The following is a 19542-nucleotide window of genomic DNA, read 5'->3' as shown; positions in this document are numbered from 1 at the left end:
GTTTCTCAAGCTGAAAAATTTTCCCTTTCTTAGGAGTCTCGGAACGATTACGTTGGAATCGATAGCTCGCACAGCACTGACGTAACAGCATAAGTAGCTGGAATGCTGTCCTTTTTTTTCTCCTTCAACGAAACTGAAAACTAGAGTTCTGGACAAATAAACTGTAAAGTCAGTTTTACTATATGCTTGGACAGCAAGTACCACATCGAACTCTTTTTACTGTTCTATCAGAGCAGTTCCTAAATAAAAGCGTGTTTATTACACGAAAGTCGCACGTTTGTCTTTTGCTACGTCCCAGTACTTCTGTCTCGTCTTGCTTCTGAATAATTTTTGTGCTGTTGTTTTGCTGAACACAAGATCTATACGTGTTGGTTAGCTAATCAAGGAATCGTTAGCGTATACGTACGGAATAGCTTAGCTGCAGCTCTTGTTGCGGATTCATGAAGAGTTCTCTGGCCGGAGTAGGAATATTAACAACTTCCTGCATGCTGATTAAACATCGTTTTTACCTGAAATAACTGGTTAGATTGCTGAAGAATAACAATTAGACACCTATCCTTTTACGCACCGTCTTCTCTTGATTTCATTATATTTAATACTGACGTATGTCTTGACCCACATTAATTTTACTTCTTCCCGATAATTCGTGTGTTATCTATGGAGTGTTATACAAAATGGATATATAATGAGTGATAGTCTGTTCAGGGATCACTGGATAGTGACGCTGAATTGTTGGCATTTGGATTGACTTTCCAGAAGCCTATCAGTTTTTAAAAACTCGGAAGAGTGATGTGAAAAAGTGTTTGGAGAACTTACACAACTACTTCCGAATCTGCCTTTCATGCTAGGTCATAAACACTCAGGGAAATTTAGGAAAACCTGAGAGATAATTAATGGTGCATTTCTTTCCTTGATGACTGTTCACTTCGACGGAATGTAATTCGTATTTAATAGCTCTATGACGACAGGAAAAGAAACACACGAACCAACCACTAGTGTAACATCATTTATAACTCATTATTCTTCGAAATACGTCGATATTAGATTTCGTTGCGAGGTTATTTGTTTTACCTTTTGGAATTTTTGTAAGTAAACTGATACTAGATTTAATAGTCGTATCATTAGTTCTATGTGTTCACATTTAAGATAGAAGTTTACAGATTTCTAGAGTTTTGAAACGAAATGATTCCTAGTGATAATATTTAATTTCATTTATAACTGTTCATCAATTTCACAATGTTTATGTTCTTTATGTTGTCACAGAAAAAAATTACGAAAGTTATGACTAGAAGAGGGTAATTCTGCATTTATTTTCCCATTGCATTGGAACCAAATTTTGTGGTTAGCGGGGACATAGCGAGAGAGAAGGAATAAGCTGATGAATTAAATCACTTTTCAACTATATTAGTCGGTGTCAAATGTGTGGGGCTGCACGCCATCCATTACGATTTACTCATCAGGTGACAATGAGAACGAATACTGAGTGTGCCACGTAACGTAATGTGAACTTCCGGAATATTTCGTAATCAATTCAAGGTCTCGAAGAAAGTTCCTCACCAGGTTTGCAAGTCATAGGTTTCCTCATTTCGAACATTAAACGTTCTATTTAAAAGTATTCAACCAGTAATGTACGAATGGATGAAAAGCTTTAGTTTTTTATGCTACACAGCGATGTCATGGTTACCTACTTCAATCGTACATACACATGATGTTTCCTGATGTTTATTAACCAGTTCAGAATTACAACTCCGGATTTGCGACAGCAAAATACTCAGTATTTTCGAGTATTGTTAATACTCGTAACATTTAAACTACATAGTCCTTTAAGCTTGTATGATATTTGGAAAGCAACTTTTAAAATTAATAGTAACTTAAAAGTAAAACTTTAAAAAGTGACTTTCAAACTACAGAGTTCTTTAAGCTTGTGTGGTATTTGGAACGTAAAGTAAACATGCACCTCTTTAACAGCGTTCTATAGCTTATGAAAGCAGCAATACTTTCATATCATAGACACCAACGTCCGTAGCGAAACTCCTCTAAAAAAAACCTGAGAAATTCGCTAATTTTGAAGCTAAATTCTTCCACTATAGCTCCGTTTCATCCCTTGTAAACGATGTTAAGTGGAAAAGGTAAAATGGCACCACTGTAATAGATTTATGAATCATCATAGCTAATTTTCCAGCTGTTAACTGGAAAAAATTTCGGCGAAAATGTGGCAAGCCATGCCTCTTTTTACGAGCAGTAGGATGTCAGAATACAGTATACCTTTCCATTGCTTCAAAATCTAAGTACAGTAGATAAATATATCTTTACTCTCAAATGTACTCAGAAATACTCAGCCTTCTTACTACCACGTGACACTTCGTTATTGTGTAACAAAAGTTACAGAAATATGATGAGAATTCTCGAAACGAACGCTACTCTGTGTAAGGTGCTGCAGCGGACATGTGAATTCCGCACATGAACGAAGTTTCACTGAGAAAAAGAGAGTGCTGTACAAAAGACAAAGAAAAGACGCACCGCGAAGCAATTATCCGAATGGGACGGAAATCGGTAGATGTGATGTGCATGTACATACAAACAAATGATTTCGATTAAAAAAAAAAAACTGGATGTTTTACTAAAGATAAAAAGCCTCACAAATCGAGCAAGTCAATAACGCGTTGGTCTACCTCTGGCCCTTATGCAAGCAGTTATTCGACTTGGGATTGATTGATAAAACTGTTGTATGTGCTCCTGAGGAAAATCTTGTCAGATTCTGGCCTACTGGCGCGATAGATTGTCAAAAACTCGTGATGGTTGGAGGGCCCTGCTCATATGCTCCAAAGGTTCTCAGTTGGGGAGAGATCCGGCGACCTCGCAGGCCAAGCTAGGGTTTGGCAATCACGGAGACAAGCAGCAGAAACTCTCGTAGTGTGCGGGCTGCCATTATACTGCTGAAGCGTAAGCCCAGGATGGCTTGCCGCGAAGGAAAACAAACGAGGCCCAGAATATCGTCGACGTACCGGGGTGCCGCGGACGACAACCAAAGGAGTCCTACTATGAAATGCAGTAGCAGCCCAGACAATCGCTCCTGGTTTATGCCATATGGTGGCGAGAGTCAGGTTCGTATCCCACTGCTGTCCAGGGCGTCTCCAGACGCATCGTCGTTGGTCATTCGGGGCTTATTTCGACGCTGGACTCATCATTGAAGACAATTCTACTCTGGTCAATGAGAGTCCAGGTGGAATGTGGCCGACATCGCCGCAAACGAACTTGTTGGTGTGCAGAGGTCAATGGTAGTCGGCACAAATGGCGCCGTGAGCTCGGCTCCCTTTCTGTGAACCGTCTATTAATGGTTCTTATGGTCACTGAAGCACCAGTTGCACGTCGGACTGATGATAATGACGAATCTGGGGCTCTGAGTGCCTCTCTGACGACTGCTCGGTCCCCACGTTCTGTCGTCTCTCTAGGTCGACCGCTTCCTTCTTGACGCTGTGTTCGGCCATGGTCCACCCATTCCTGCCAACACCGTCGAACAGTGGCATCTCTCCTGTTCAAGTGTCTAGCGATTCGCCGATCACCCCAACCGGCTACTTTGACACCAGCTATGGGTACTCTCTCAAATGCTGACATCTGCGTATATTGAAACTTCCTGGCAGATTAAAACTGTGTGCCGGGCCGAGGCTCGAACTCGGGACCTTTGCCTTATGCGGGCAAGTTGGTCTACCAACTGAGCTACCCAAGCATGACTCACGCCTCGTCCTCACAGCTTCACTTCTGCCAGTACCTCGTCTCCTACCTTCCAAACTTAACATAAGATCTTCTGCGAACCTTGCAGAACTAGCACTGCTGAAAGAAAGGATATTGCGGAGACATGGCTTAGCCACAGCCTGGGGGATGTTTCCAGAATGAGATTTTCACTCTGCAGCGGAGTGTGCGCTGGAAGGAGACGAAGTACTGGCAGAAGTGAAGCTGTGAGGACGGAGCGTGAGTCGTGCTTGGGTAGCTCAGTTGGTTGAGCACTTGCCCGAGGAAGGCAAAGGTCCAGAGTTCGAGTCTCGGCCCGACACACAGTTTTAATCTGCCAGGAAGTTTCATATCAGCGCACACTTCGCTGCAGAGTGAAAATCTCATTCTGCGTATATTGTTCATGTGACTGTCTGTGAGTCATAATTGTTGTCCATCAGAGTGCACGGAATGAAATTCGCAAAGACTTTGTGCCCTGTCGACGTCCCCTGTTTACTATCCTTGGCCGGCCGGAGTGGCCGAGCGGTTCTAGGCGCTTCAGTCCGGAACCGCGCTGCTGCTACGGTCACAGGTTCGAATCCTGCCTCGGGCATGGATGTGTCTGATGTCCTTAAGTTAGTTAGGTTTAAGTAGTTCTACGTTCTAGGGGTCTGGTGACCTCAGATGTTAAGTCCCATAGTGCTTAGAGCCATTTGAACCATTTTGAACTATCCTTGGTAGCAGGGCGGTGAAATTACGCTGCAGCGAGACACATTCATCCATCGGACGCCAAAGGGTACAGTTTTGCATTTTCTGTACGTACCTGTATGAATGTAAGTGTGTGACCAATTTGCATAATTCGTCGGTTTTTGTTTTGTTTTAGACGGCATTCCTGCGAACGGTGGTTACCACTCGAAGTTAGATGTTGCTAAGTTTGAAGGTACGCGATCATTCTACTTGATTTTAAAACGTGGGTCATGCTATGCGTGTTTTCACTTCAGTAGTTACGCTAATGTTTGATAATGTGTTATGTACGCTGGTCCGTACATATGTTACGCTTCTTATATTTCACATTTGGACTTCACATCTGAGATAGCTGTGTCCGTACCTGCTGTGGCTGTGCGAAACTTTTATTAGGAACGCTCCGCATATTAATTTCCCCCGCAATGATGAGTGGTAGCTAAAGAAGATGCTGTATGCACAACAATTTTTACTGTGATGTAGCTTGATAACAGACAAGGGGGCGACATTATCTGATTGCTAAATAATTAAATAAAGTGCTCATTTCGAAATAAAAGAATAGCCTACGCAGGAAAATGAATACCTTTAATAAATTTAAAGCGGCTGTGGACCCATAATTAAAGAAGACTGTTAATTCTTTCTGTAATGGATTAAGTAATCGTACGTGGCATTTGTAATTACTGGTTTTCGGCAAAGTAGAACAAACCTACTGCGCGGTGGATTGTACAGAGATTGTGCAAGGGAACTCTGCTGTCAGTAAATTCTGCTGTCGATCCGTATACAGCTAGCATGTCCGCATTGGCGAAAATGTTTTTCCCATCAGCTTCATGTCTCTCCGCAGTAGATAGGCTTTATCACGCAAACACGCGATGTTTTCCATAATACACACGAAACAAGTTTAATCACATTAAGCGATTTATCTTACCTTTTTAACTGTTTGCGGATTTTATCAGCGTAAAATCTGAAAAGTAAAACGCGAGAATACTGTGCAGTCACGTGGTGCTTAAATTATGCAGTCAATAGTTTTAACATTATGATGCAGTCATCAGCGTGTCTCAGTATACTCTCTTCACGTATTACCCCAAGACATCAAACTTTGAGATTTATTAGCGGGACCGGAAAGTAGTGTCATTTTTTACATTAAATTCAAACAAATAAACTGTTAACAACTTATTTATTTTTAATCAATGATGTAATACCTTCGATATTAACAACCTTTTACCATTTAGTGGGCAAATTTTCGATACCGGATCGACAAAAATCAATTGGTTTTTGAGCAAAATATCTGAAGTTGGAATTTTGGACATCATTGACATTTTTACATTTTTTGCCACTCAGAAAATGTTGTAGCAATCGGAATAAGTGGAAATTCGATGGTGCAATGTCGAGCGAGTATGGTGGTTGAGGCAATACGTTCCACCCTAATTAATTAATTTTTTCCAGGTTTCGTCTTCCGCAGTGAGGTCTTGTATTATCGTGTTGCAGAAAGGTTTTTTCTGTTGACAATTACTGGGCAATTAGTTGCATGTAGTGGATCGGTTACCTTTGTTTGTCATTCCTAATCTGTTGCAAATGTTCTTGGATGGTCGACCAAGGTTGGTTAATAGTCAATAAAATTCTTCAGGGTATCAGACCGCATCGTCATAATTTAAAATGCGCCAACGTTTCGGCCAGCGTTGCAGCTAGCCTTCATCAGGGCCTTACGTTAACTGCTAAATGAAACAGGCGGATATATCTTTCATGTTCCGAGAGCCTTGTGCTAATCGCCTGAAACAACACACTAAGTCAGCAGTGGCGGAACACCGAGACGAGTGCGGGAAACCAATATTCTTTCAAGAAGCCCGCGTCCTGGCGAAACAGCCTCTCACTTTCAAAAGAAAGATTAGAGAGGCGATAGAAATAGCCAAAAGACCCGCCAACATGAATAGAGAGGACGGGTACAAGCTTCCGAGGTCTTGGCTGCCTGCAATAGCAGGGCTACGGAGCGGCGGCAGAGCCGGGGCGGCCCATGCAGACACGCGGAGAGCCGCAGTAGTGGTCGCGAGCACACAAAGCAATGGCACGCCGCAGCCGGCTTCTGGACAGCATGGAAACAGTGTGACGTCACAGCTATCACCTGTTCGCTATTCGTCCGTCTCCTCCAATGGGGTGGATTAATATAAAGACCAATAGAAAACAGCTATTTCAGCCAATGACAGATAATAAAGGAAACACCAATAAAGCATACCTTTCACCCCTCCTCCTCCTCCTTTTACAGCCAATCAAGTAACGATACGGTTTTCTCGTGCAGCTATTGAAGGAACCAAGTGTGTTTCATTTAGCAGTTAACGTAAGGCCCTGATGAAGGCTAACTGCAACGCTGGCCGAAACGTTGGCGCATTTTAAATTATGACGATGCGGTCTGATACCCTGAAGAATTTTATTGAAGATGACAACGGCCGCGGAAGCCTACGCTTACAGTTGGTTAATAGTGTTTGACGGTTCCTCGATCATCTGACACTTCTGCTCTTAAGATGTCATTGTCCAAGGCTGTTTGCCCTCCTGATCGATACGAGTCGCAAACACCAAAATGATCGGATTTGAACTTAGATAACAACTTCTGGCATTTGCGAACGTATAATGCACTTGGATAAACACCTCAAATGTTTTTGGTAGCAACTGTTGCGTTACTACCCTTACAAAGCCCTTCCGGTTAGCCGTGCGGTCTAACGCGCTGCTTCCCGGCCGGGAAGGCGTACCGGTCCCCGGCAGATTTGTGTCGAGGTCTAGTCTGTGGATGGTTTTTAAGGCGGTTTTCCATCTGTCTCGGCGAATGTGGGCTGGTTCCCCTTATTCCGCCACACACTGCGCAAACACTTTCTCCACGTACACGTACACCAGAATTACTCTACCACGCAAACTTTGGGGTTACACTCGTCTGGTGTGAGACGTTCCCAGGGGGATCCACTGGGGGCCGCACCACACAATAACCCTGGGTTCGGCGTGAGGCGGCGGTGGGGTGAGTGGACTGCTGTAGCTTGTTGTCAGGTTGTGAACCCCCTAGGGCTAGTGCGGGGGCGAAGCCTCTCCGTCGTTTCCATACGATACGATTCTCTTAAGAAGCAAAAAATAAATAAATAAATAAATAAATATAAAACCAGACGATTAAGCTTATCCACTACAGATATCTTAAAGAACCCGTGACTGTTTATTCAATGTAAATAAATATAAGACAATAAAAATAAAAATAGTATAAACCATACTGTGCTAAATATGTACGTCTTCCTGTAATTTCACCATAAATTGCAAAAAAAAAAAATAAAGATTTTATTATTTACGAGTAAACAAGTCACTCTAGCTTTAAAATACCTTTAGCAAGAATTTGAAGGATACAACAGTTGATAAAGACAAACAACTATAGATATGCATAGAAACGACATTACTTGCCTTATATGGATATGGTGTCTGTTCTTTCGGACATGTCCAAAAGAACAGACACCATATCCGTATAAGTATATAGTTCTGGCGATACCGGCCATGACCTTCTTCTGTGCGGATGCACACATATTCTCCGAACTCTTACGGGACTTGGAAGAATGTCTTCCACGAGTAATGAGTGTGGTGGGGTGGGACACTACGAATATAGTGTGTGGACATACAAGGTGAGAATGTAGGTCTCGCGGGAGGCGTGCGCGAGATAATCCCTGCAGTCGCACTCTCATCTGTGCTCTCGGTGGCTCAGCTGGATAGAGTGTCTGCCATGTAAGCAGGAGATCCCGGGTTCGAGTCCCGGTCGGGGCACACATTTTCACCTGTCCCTGTTGATCTATATCAACCCACGTGCGCAGCTGGCGGTATTAATATAATTCTAACATTACTTTCCGGTCCCCCTGATATTAGTTTATGATGGATTCACATATCTGTGTTTACTGGCACGGCGTTGTTTAGCTTGCATCAATATCTCCACTAGATATAACGGAGCACAAGGTGCGCTGTGTCCGTATACATCGGCCACAATTTGTTATTGTTGTAAAACTTTTCACTGCAGTTATTGTTATATCACCAAATTACAGCAGTCTTTTTTGTAATGAAATACATGACATGTAGCTGTCTGTATGTCCTTTATTATCACTACCGATTTAGATATCATGCATTATTTACGTATCATGTCATGTCATATCAATATGGCAATGGCATGACGGGAGGGGAGAGTAGAGGACAATGAATCGAACAAATAACCCTAATAAACATAGGTCCGAAACCAATGGTTTCCCCTCTACGAAATGTCACGACTGAGTACAGGAACAACTTAAAACAGATTTCCCCAGGATCCCAACTGCAGATATGCAATTGATAAAAAACGCAATACAGCAACTATTCCACATGGCTACCTGTCATATGAGGGCAGGCTTCATCTCTTCGTCCATGACCGTACACGTTCATAAATCTCAAGACGTGTTCCGAATGAAATGACAGGCCGGCCGGTGTGGCCGTGCGGTTAAAGGCGCTTCAGTCTGGAACCGCGTGACCGCTACGTCGCAGGTTCGAATCCTGCCTCGGGCATGGATGTGTGTGATGTCCTTAGGTTAGTTAGGTTTAATTAGTTCTAAGTTCTAGGAGATTGATGACCTCAGAAGTTAAGTCGCATAGTGCTCAGAGCCATTTGAACCATCTTTTTTGAATGAAATGACAACAATCCACGATGCATTCCTGGAGTTCATCGGGATTGTCAACAGGACTAGAGTGCATGAAAGCTTTTAAATAAACATAAAAAAATAAAAATACCAACGGGCTCAAGTCGGGGACTCGTGAGGCCATGATATTGGCGAGCCACGACTGATACATTTGTTGAAACTCTGTTTACCCAGTGTTTAGGCATCCGGAATGATGGTAAAATCAAACAAGAACAGTTTCTTACTGTGTAATTTACACGCCACTTGCGGTATTTTGAAATAAAAGTAGCCATCGACAGCAACAGTGTTGTAACGTTGGCATGACTACACTTGTGCATATGTCGTATCGAGGAAACCAATGGTTTCCGGACCTACTTTTATTAGGATTATAGCTTCTTTCATTGTCCTCTATTCATCTGTTTCGTTTGTACGTACAAACAACCTGTATACGAACTTCTTTCCTTTGGTGATGGTCATCAACTGAAACCGATAGTGATAATAAAGAACATGTAGACAGCTACGTGGCATATATCTCATTAAATACCTAACAGCTGTTATCAATCACTTTCAAAAAATACTGAACAGCAGTCTTCCTTTGACAAGCTGTCAAATATCCGTAAAAATTTTATAACAGAAAAGCACAAAGCTGTGGATGTTATACACTATCAATCTATTTAGTTCAAATGGTTCAAATGCCTCTGAGCACTATGGGACTCAACTGCTGTGGTCATCAGTCCCCTAGAACTTAGAACTACTTAAACCTAACTAACCTAAGGACATCACACACATCCATGCCCGAGGCAGGATTCGAACCTGCGACCGTAGCGGTCGCGCGGTTCCAGACTGAAGCACCTAGAACCCCTCGGCCACAACGGCCGACTATGGTTGAAAAACTGAGTAGCCTATACAATAATGTAAATTACATTGAGATTCACGATAAAATAAAATAAATAAAAGACAATAGTACTGGAGAATAATTTGAAATGGAGTAAAAGTTCCTTCCCTATTTCGGTAGATAAATAAGTCACGAGAATTAAATAAACTGCAAAATATTCACCCGTTAGCGTACAATTGTTTGACAGGTCAGAGGTTGTTGACAGAAATTCTGAAAAGTATTCGCTGACCGACACGCGATGAATGAGGTCGTACACCTCGTGAATTCCAGACTAGCAAGTTACGGGAAACGATATTTTACGATAGAATCTACGCGCATTCTTGAGTCGTCTACTTATAGATTCTTTAGAGCATATGAAAGTAACATTAGAGTACGCACAATGCAATGCCATGTGTCATGATCAAATAGAGCAAGAAAACAGACACGCTACTTGTCAAAATAGTCACCAGCGGCACGGTAACGTGCGCAGAGGGCCGTGCCACCGTGATATACAAATTATGCACACAGGCAGTGGGAAGTGTAGGAACCTACAAACAGAGATTCCAAACAAGTGAAAAGAGGAGCAATGCGACAAATAGTCTTCCCTTAGTACGCCCCCCCCCCACCCCTCCCACCCCCCCCCCCCACCCCCCCGCCCCCAACGTCAGAAAACGCATGTTAGGTCCCCTACATCTGTCTCCAGAGACTTTATAAGCCAACAGGCCACGAGATTTTTATCACTCAGGGAAGAATTAGAAGCTGCGACCAAAACCCTTTAGAGTATGTGCTGAGTGAACGGGGTAATGTAGATGAAAATGTACACTACAGTCGTTATGTAAATATGCAGTTCATGATGAAAGTTTGTCATCACTGACATCTCGGCGTTCGTTTCCACACTATTGGAAACAATCTTCGATGTGTTGTTGTTGTGGTCTTCAGTCCTGAGACTGGTTTGATGCAGCTCTCCATGCTACTCTATCCTGTGCAAGCTTCTTCATCTCCCAGTACCTACTGCAACCTACATCCTTCTGAATCTGCTTAGTGTATTCATCTCTTGGTCTCCCTCTACGATTTTTACCCTCCACACTGCCCTCCAATGCTAAATTTGTGATCCCTTGATGCCTCAAAACATGTCCTACCAACCGATCCCTTCTTCTAGTCAAGTTGTGCCACAAACTTCTCTTCTCCCCAATCCTATTCAGTACCTGCTCATTAGTTACGTGATCTACCCACCTTATCTTCAGCATTCTTCTGTAGCACCACATTTTGAAAGCTTCTATTCTCTTCTTGTCCAAACTATTTACCGTCCATGTTTCACTTCCATACATGGCTACACTCCATACAAATACTTTCAGAAATGACTTCCTGACACTTAAATCTATACTCGATGTTAACAAATTTCTCTTCTTCAGAAACGCTTTCCTTGCCATTGCCAGTCTACATTTTATATCCTCTCTACTTCGACCATCATCAGTTATTTTGCTCCCCAAATAGCAAAACTCCTTTACTACTTTAAGTGTCTCATTTCCTAATCTAATACCCTCAACATCACCCGACTTAATTCGACTACATACCATCTTCGATACCATCTTACAAATAAAGTAAGTAACCTCTTTCCCCATCTCAGCAGTAAAAGTTAGATGAGCTACAGTGTGCTGTTCCAGAACTGCGACGCGACACAGCCTGTTACACATCGCAGCTGAAGATGTAACGTGAGATCAACCAGCGCTTTTAGGTCTAGGGCTGACTGTACCTGTGTTGTTAGGGTGCAACTGGCTGGTGTCCACCTGTGCTGCCATTAACTGCGAGTAACAGTGTTTGTGCGGTCGCCCACGAGCCACAGGAATCTGGCTTTTACTGAGCCGTTGCCCAAGTCGCCCAGCAAGGCAGTAGCCTTAAGTACGTATGTTACTGTGTTACCTTAGCGTTTCCTTACCTTAGATTTTGTTTTGTCTTGTGTTCAATAATAAGTGATCACAGTACTAGCTAAGTGAGCATCTAGTAGAGTACTAAATATGACTTACTAGAGTACTCAAGTTCAGAGATGAGAGAGTACAGGAGTAACAGAGGAGGAGGATGACTTTTCCCTTCCCTTGTTCACAACGTGACGTACAGCTACAGGGTGATAAACGGCCATGCCATTCCTCTTCACGGCGCTTCAACCTGGAACCGCGCGACCGCTACGGTCGCAGGTTCGAATCCTGCCTCGGGCATGGATGTGTGTGATGTCCTTAGGTTAGTTAGATTTAAGTAGTTCTAAGTTCTAGGAGACTGATGACTTCAGATGTTAAATCCCATAGTGCTCAGAGCCATTTGAACCATTTGAACCTCTTCGAGGAACTTCGGTGCCAAGCCCTAGTTGCTCCACCATGAGTGAACTCAGTAATCATAATAACAGCGATAATTAATCTATGAAACAAAGTCTCGGTTTCCGGCCTGACAGGCCAGGAAAGAATGATAGTTGTTAATGGCTGTCCACTCCCTTTTTGCGGTGACGTTATGAAGTTACGAGCCATCTGTCGCGGACATAATAAAACTAATATGCTGCTTGATGGTCCTAAAAATACGATTGGTGGTCATCGAACTTATTTATGTAGTATTCTAGTGTGACGTCCTGGACCTGTTAGGGTGGTTTAAGAAGTAAGAGTATTATGGATATTTGTTTTCATGTGTGGGGACTATCGATGCTGTTTAGTTTCTTTTTTTGTGGGTGACCAACTAGATACGGCCACGGTCACGAATGTCGTTCTTCAGGGCTCCAAAAATATGGAAATAACGGGACTGTATGAAGGAGTGTAAGCGGTTCGCGGCGAAAATTCTGCAGTGTAGTCGAAACAACCTCGGCAACTTGTGAGTGAGTATAATTCACCAACAGAATGATGCCGTCCGTCAACATACCTGGACGTTTGGATTTGATGGCGTTCATCAATTTCTGTAAAGCATCCACGTACCACTGTACGTTAATTTTGGCGCCGTATCCCAGAAAGACAATGAGCAGCGGACCCTTGCAGTCAAAGAAAAACGTTGTCTCGACTTTCCCGCAGCTGGCGTGCTTGTTGTTTCGCCTGTGCTGCAGAAGTTTCGCTGGGAAGCCCTTACACATCCTCCAAACAGCCCCGATGTATCCCTATGAGATTTTCGTATTGTTGAATCCCCGAAGAAAGACGTTCGTGGCTGTTGATTTGCTTCGTACTAAGAGGTGCGCCTGGCTAGAATCATGTTTCCGTAGGCAGCCGCATTAAGTATTGACCGTCTTGTCTCACAGTGGGATAAATGTATTAAAAATCATGGCGATTACTTTTGACTGCCCCTTATATATAAAAGAGATTATTAGTTACAAAACCAACCTTTGTTAACCCTCTGAACTACATAAGGTGTATGACTCCTACACAAGAGTCGCAAAGCTACTACTCATGTGTGACTGGAATAGTGAAATGAGATTTTTGATCCTCTTTTAATGTGTGATGACATGATTTATAATTCGTTGGCAAATTTTATGCTGCTTCAGACATCTAGATGTTTAGTGTGCATAACTGCAACTGTTAGATATCGTTAGTGGGTTAATCACATCTGGAGCCGGCCGCGGTGGCCGAGCGGTTCTAAGCGCTTCAGTCCGGAATCGCGCGACTGCTACGGTCGCAGGTTCGAATCCTGCCTCGGGCATGGATGTGTGTGATGTCCTTAGGTTAATGAGGTTTAAGTAGTTCTAAGTTCTCGGGGACTGATGACCTCAGATGTTAAGTCCCATAGTGCTCAGAGCCATCTGAACCACAACCACATCTGAAGATGGCAGTCAATAGCCTAAATTGGTAATGTGTACATTGTAACTATTAAGTGACGTTGAGCAATTAAATTATTACATAAGAAGTATTGTTTTGAAACAATCTGATCGACTGTATCGAGATAGGCAAATATTCTCCTGTAATAGCTCATTTGAAAGAAATCAACTGAACGAGGGAAAAATTGATTCAGTATTCAGTTCAGGGGTTGTTTTGCTGCTCTAGTTGTAAGGCACGCCAGCTGAACCACACACAATATACAAACAATTCCCTGTCCATACATATACAGTTATAGTACGCTTGTTTATTGTATAATATGTAACTTTTGATAGATTAAAGTATATGTGCAAATTTTCATGGCCCTGGGGTGTAATTCTGAAGACATGCTGAGACAGATGAGTACTTGTACAGTGTGATGTTGAGTTTACTTTCGTATGGATGAATGTTGAAACTGAAGGAAGGCAGACGGTGGAAATCCGTTTAGACCAGTGTTAGTCAACCCCGTCCCTACCACCCACTAATGGGCGTTCCAGCTTTCATGGTGGGAGGTAGGTGTAATGGGCTTAAAAACAATTTCATTCTGTTTTCATAAAATTTTTGGCAACGTATTTGGTAAGTAATTATTGGCTCAAATGGCTCTGAGCACTATGGGACTTAACATCTGTGGTCATCAGTCCCCTAGAACTTAGAACTACTTAAACCTAACTAACCTAAGGACATCACACACATCCATGCCCGAGGCAGGATTCGAACCTGCGACCGTAGCGGTCGCGCGGTTCCAGACTGAAGCACCTAGAACCCCTCGGCCACAACGGCCGACTATGGTTGAAAAACTGAGTAGCCTATACAATAATGTAAATTACATTGAGATTCACGATAAAATAAAATAAATAAAAGACAATAGTACTGGAGAATAATTTGAAATGGAGTAAAAGTTCCTTCCCTATTTCGGTAGATAAATAAGTCACGAGAATTAAATAAACTGCAAAATATTCACCCGTTAGCGTACAATTGTTTGACAGGTCAGAGGTTGTTGACAGAAATTCTGAAAAGTATTCGCTGACCGACACGCGATGAATGAGGTCGTACACCTCGTGAATTCCAGACTAGCAAGTTACGGGAAACGATATTTTACGATAGAATCTACGCGCATTCTTGAGTCGTCTACTTATAGATTCTTTAGAGCATATGAAAGTAACATTAGAGTACGCACAATGCAATGCCATGTGTCATGATCAAATAGAGCAAGAAAACAGACACGCTACTTGTCAAAATAGTCACCAGCGGCACGGTAACGTGCGCAGAGGGCCGTGCCACCGTGATATACAAATTATGCACACAGGCAGTGGGAAGTGTAGGAACCTACAAACAGAGATTCCAAACAAGTGAAAAGAGGAGCAATGCGACAAATAGTCTTCCCTTAGTACGCCCCACCCCCCCCACCCCTCCCACCCCACCCCCCCCCCACCCCCCCGCCCCCAACGTCAGAAAACGCATGTTAGGTCCCCTACATCTGTCTCCAGAGACTTTATAAGCCAACAGGCCACGAGATTTTTATCACTCAGGGAAGAATTAGAAGCTGCGACCAAAACCCTTTAGAGTATGTGCTGAGTGAACGGGGTAATGTAGATGAAAATGTACACTACAGTCGTTATGTAAATATGCAGTTCATGATGAAAGTTTGTCATCACTGACATCTCGGCGTTCGTTTCCACACTATTGGAAACAATCTTCGATGTGTTGTTGTTGTGGTCTTCAGTCCTGAGACTGGTTTGATGCAGCTCTCCATGCTACTCTATCCTGTGCAAGCTTCTTCATCTCCCAGTACCTACTGCAACCTACATCCTTCTGAATCTGCTTAGTGTATTCATCTCTTGGTCTCCCTCTACGATTTTTACCCTCCACACTGCCCTCCAATGCTAAATTTGTGATCCCTTGATGCCTCAAAACATGTCCTACCAACCGATCCCTTCTTCTAGTCAAGTTGTGCCACAAACTTCTCTTCTCCCCAATCCTATTCAGTACCTGCTCATTAGTTACGTGATCTACCCACCTTATCTTCAGCATTCTTCTGTAGCACCACATTTTGAAAGCTTCTATTCTCTTCTTGTCCAAACTATTTACCGTCCATGTTTCACTTCCATACATGGCTACACTCCATACAAATACTTTCAGAAATGACTTCCTGACACTTAAATCTATACTCGATGTTAACAAATTTCTCTTCTTCAGAAACGCTTTCCTTGCCATTGCCAGTCTACATTTTATATCCTCTCTACTTCGACCATCATCAGTTATTTTGCTCCCCAAATAGCAAAACTCCTTTACTACTTTAAGTGTCTCATTTCCTAATCTAATACCCTCAACATCACCCGACTTAATTCGACTACATACCATCTTCGATACCATCTTACAAATAAAGTAAGTAACCTCTTTCCCCATCTCAGCAGTAAAAGTTAGATGAGCTACAGTGTGCTGTTCCAGAACTGCGACGCGACACAGCCTGTTACACATCGCAGCTGAAGATGTAACGTGAGATCAACCAGCGCTTTTAGGTCTAGGGCTGACTGTACCTGTGTTGTTAGGGTGCAACTGGCTGGTGTCCACCTGTGCTGCCATTAACTGCGAGTAACAGTGTTTGTGCGGTCGCCCACGAGCCACAGGAATCTGGCTTTTACTGAGCCGTTGCCCAAGTCGCCCAGCAAGGCAGTAGCCTTAAGTACGTATGTTACTGTGTTACCTTAGCGTTTCCTTACCTTAGATTTTGTTTTGTCTTGTGTTCAATAATAAGTGATCACAGTACTAGCTAAGTGAGCATCTAGTAGAGTACTAAATATGACTTACTAGAGTACTCAAGTTCAGAGATGAGAGAGTACAGGAGTAACAGAGGAGGAGGATGACTTTTCCCTTCCCTTGTTCACAACGTGACGTACAGCTACAGGGTGATAAACGGCCATGCCATTCCTCTTCACGGCGCTTCAACCTGGAACCGCGCGACCGCTACGGTCGCAGGTTCGAATCCTGCCTCGGGCATGGATGTGTGTGATGTCCTTAGGTTAGTTAGATTTAAGTAGTTCTAAGTTCTAGGAGACTGATGACTTCAGATGTTAAATCCCATAGTGCTCAGAGCCATTTGAACCATTTGAACCTCTTCGAGGAACTTCGGTGCCAAGCCCTAGTTGCTCCACCATGAGTGAACTCAGTAATCATAATAACAGCGATAATTAATCTATGAAACAAAGTCTCGGTTTCCGGCCTGACAGGCCAGGAAAGAATGATAGTTGTTAATGGCTGTCCACTCCCTTTTTGCGGTGACGTTATGAAGTTACGAGCCATCTGTCGCGGACATAATAAAACTAATATGCTGCTTGATGGTCCTAAAAATACGATTGGTGGTCATCGAACTTATTTATGTAGTATTCTAGTGTGACGTCCTGGACCTGTTAGGGTGGTTTAAGAAGTAAGAGTATTATGGATATTTGTTTTCATGTGTGGGGACTATCGATGCTGTTTAGTTTCTTTTTTTGTGGGTGACCAACTAGATACGGCCACGGTCACGAATGTCGTTCTTCAGGGCTCCAAAAATATGGAAATAACGGGACTGTATGAAGGAGTGTAAGCGGTTCGCGGCGAAAATTCTGCAGTGTAGTCGAAACAACCTCGGCAACTTGTGAGTGAGTATAATTCACCAACAGAATGATGCCGTCCGTCAACATACCTGGACGTTTGGATTTGATGGCGTTCATCAATTTCTGTAAAGCATCCACGTACCGCTGTACGTTAATTTTGGCGCCGTATCCCAGAAAGACAATGAGCAGCGCACCCTTGCAGTCAAAGAAAAACGTTGTCACGACTTTCCCGCAGCTGGCGTGCTTGTTGTTTCTCCTGCGCTGCAGAAGTTTCGCTGGGAAGCCCTTACACATCCTCCACACAGCCCAAATGTATCCCTATGAGATTTTCGTATTGTTGAATCCCCGAAGAAAGACGTTCGTGGCTCAAAAGTGGCTACGAGCACTATGCGACTTAACTTCTGAGGTCGTCAGTCGCCTAGAACTTAGAACTAATTAAACCTAACTAACCTAAGGACATCACACACATTCATGCCCGAGGCAGGATTCGAACCTGCGACCGTAGCGGTCACGCGGTTCCATACTGAAGCGCCTAGAACCGCTCGGTCACAACGGCCGGCACGTTCGTGGCTGTTGATTTGCTTCGTACTAAGAGGTGCGCCTGGCTAGAATCATGTTTCCGTAGGCAGCCGCATTAAGTATTGACCGTCTTGTCTCACAGTGGGATAAATGTATTAAAAATCATGGCGATTACTTTTGACTGCCCCTTATATATAAAAGAGATTATTAGTTAAAAACCAACCTTTGTTAACCCTCTGAACTACATAAGGTGTATGACTCCTACACAAGAGTCGCAAAGCTACTACTCATGTGTGATTGGAATAGTGAAATGAGATTTTTGATCCTCTTTTAATGTGCGATGACATGATACATAATTCGTTGACATATTTTATGCTGCTTCAGACATCTAGATGTTTAGTGTGCATAACTGGAACTATTAGATATCGTTAGTGGGTTAATCACATCTGGAGCCGGCCGCGGTGGCCGAGCGTTTCTAAGCGCTTCAGTTCGGAATCGCGCGACTGCTATGGTCGCAGGTTCGAATCCTGCCTCGGGCATGGATGTGTGTGATGTCCTTAGGTTAATTAGGTTTAAGTAGTTCTAAATTCTAGGGGACTGATGACCTCAGATGTTAAGTCCCATAGTGCTCAGAGCCATCTGAACCATAACCACATCTGAAGATGGCAATCAATAGCCTAAATTGGTAATGTGTACATTGTAACTATTAAGTGACGTTGAGCAATTAAATTATTACATAAGAAGTATTGTTTTGAAACAATCTGATCGACTGTATCGAGATAGGCAAATATTCTCCTGTAATAGCTCATTTGAAAGAAATCAACTGAACGAGGGAAAAATTGATTCAGTATTCAGTTCAGGGGTTGTTTTGCTGCTCTAGTTGTAAGGCACGCCAGCTGAACCACACACAATATACAAACAATTCCCTGTCCATACATATACAGTTATAGTACGCTTGTTTATTGTATAATATGTAACTTTTGATAGATTAAAGTATATGTGCAAATTTTCATGGCCCTGGGGTGTAATTCTGAAGACATGCTGAGACAGATGAGTACTTGTACAGTGTGATGTTGAGTTTACTTTCGTATGGATGAATGTTGAAACTGAAGGAAGGCAGACGGTGGAAATCCGTTTAGACCAGTGTTAGTCAACCCCGTCCCTACCACCCACTAATGGGCGTTCCAGCTTTCATGGTGGGAGGTAGGTGTAATGGGCTAAAAAACAATTTCATTCTGTTTTCATAAAGAATTTGGCAACGTATTTGGTAAGTAATTATTGGCTCTAATGGCTCTGAGCACTATGGGACTTAACATCTGTGGTCATCAGTCCCCTAGAACTTAGAACTACTTAAACCTAACTAACCTAAGGACATCACACACATCCATGCCCGAGGCAGGATTCGAACCTGCGACCGTAGCGGTCACGCGGTTCCAGACTGTAGCGCCTAGAACCGCTCGGCCACTCCGGCCGGCTAAGTAATTATTATTACATGGTTTAACTTGGTGTAACGCTGCTGTATAAATTTTGTAAAGTTACATCCCTGCTTTACAAATCACCATTCCCGAGGAACTGCTGGACGGTAAGAAAATTTTACTATTAACAGAGATCCAGAAATGGGCACTAGGTGAAAAAGGAGG

The 19542-nt window shown here is 43.0% G+C and overlaps 1 protein-coding gene and 1 non-coding gene across 2 annotated transcripts in view; one reads left to right on the top strand and one right to left on the bottom strand.

The window, feature by feature from the left end:
- LOC126184034 (nose resistant to fluoxetine protein 6-like) overlaps nt 1-19542 on the bottom strand; it is a 397821-nt gene that overhangs the window by 165203 nt on the left and 213076 nt on the right. The window lies entirely within an intron of this gene.
- Trnat-ugu (transfer RNA threonine (anticodon UGU)) lies at nt 8155-8229 on the top strand. Its single transcript has one exon. It is a non-coding gene; the product is annotated as a tRNA-Thr (tRNA).

This window comes from Schistocerca cancellata, chromosome 4, assembly GCF_023864275.1.
Source record: "Schistocerca cancellata isolate TAMUIC-IGC-003103 chromosome 4, iqSchCanc2.1, whole genome shotgun sequence".
NCBI lineage: Eukaryota > Metazoa > Arthropoda > Insecta > Orthoptera > Acrididae > Schistocerca > Schistocerca cancellata.
The sequence above is the reverse complement of the archived record's forward strand: the minus strand, read 5'-3'. Positions and strand labels throughout refer to the sequence as shown.